Below are 1,083 nucleotides of genomic sequence, written 5' to 3' on the forward strand. Positions count from 1 at the left end.
ACAACAAAGGAATAGTCGAACATTTTTTTCTTCTTCTTTGTTGTTGTTTTTTTTGGTGTGGTACTGAAAACGGAAAAGTTGTATGTGAATAGTGAATGGTCTGAATAAAGACTGGACTGAAGGTGTCATGTGTCATGGCTGATGTATGCAGTCGAGTCTGACCCACCAGTCGGGGTGGAGACTGCATGGAAGTCTGGGTTAGTACGTCGCACCTTAGAATTACAAAGTTCTATCAGTATCTGCTCAGTGGGTGGTTGGCGGGTGCTCTGGTGTGGTTTGCTTCTTCTTTCCTATCAAACATTTATCGTCCTTATCTCCCCTTCTTCTTTTTTATATTCGTTTCTCTCTTGTAACACCTCTAATCTTCTGTAAAACCTCTACTAAGAAAAAATCCAGAATTACAAAGTTCTATTTGATCAGATCCCAGTTTTGAGAAATCCTAGTTGTGAACAATTTGACGTTAACAATTTTGAATCTCAGAACGTGTCAAGAGTTTTTAAAAAAATGAAATACTTAGACTATCTTGATAACGACTACGAATAATCTTTCGATTTTGATAGAGTAGAACAGAAAGAAATTGCCGCTCCCGCCCTCCTCCATTTTTCCGAAAAAAAGTAGTATGTATAACATAAAATAGCCTTGAGCTGCACGTGATTTAGCAACCTCATCAAGAAGAAGTATACCAAACTTTCGTCATAGCAAAATAGCTGCTTAAGGAATGGTGATTTCATTATACATCTCCACGTAATTTTATCTCTTACTCCTTATGACAACGGGAAAACCCTTTGAATGGTTTCGTGTTGACGTCATAGCGTCATAATCATAATGATAACAATCTGTTTGCAGTAGATTTTTTTGCCTTAGGGTTAGCGATATGTGCATGGCAATTTGCTGTTATGTCGAGAGAACATGTCCATGATTATACACTGGTTTAGAGTTATACGGTGGTAAGAATGCTTTGAGCTTGTGAAATAAGGAGGAGGAGGAGGAGGAGGAGGAGGAGGAGGATAAACATAGTTTTTTTATTCAGCAGGGTGTGTGTGTGGGGGGTGGGTGGGGGTTACATATTGTGACTAGAGAGAG

The 1,083-nt window shown here is 39.0% G+C and overlaps 1 long non-coding RNA gene across 1 annotated transcript in view; it reads right to left on the reverse strand.

Moving 5' to 3' along the window:
• Nucleotides 1–1,083, reverse strand: part of LOC106013235 — a 3,315-nt gene that overhangs the window by 1,445 nt on the left and 787 nt on the right. The window lies entirely within an intron of this gene.

The sequence above is a fragment of the Aplysia californica genome, unplaced genomic scaffold (assembly GCF_000002075.1).
Source record: "Aplysia californica isolate F4 #8 unplaced genomic scaffold, AplCal3.0 scaffold00735, whole genome shotgun sequence".
Lineage (NCBI taxonomy): Eukaryota > Metazoa > Mollusca > Gastropoda > Aplysiida > Aplysiidae > Aplysia > Aplysia californica.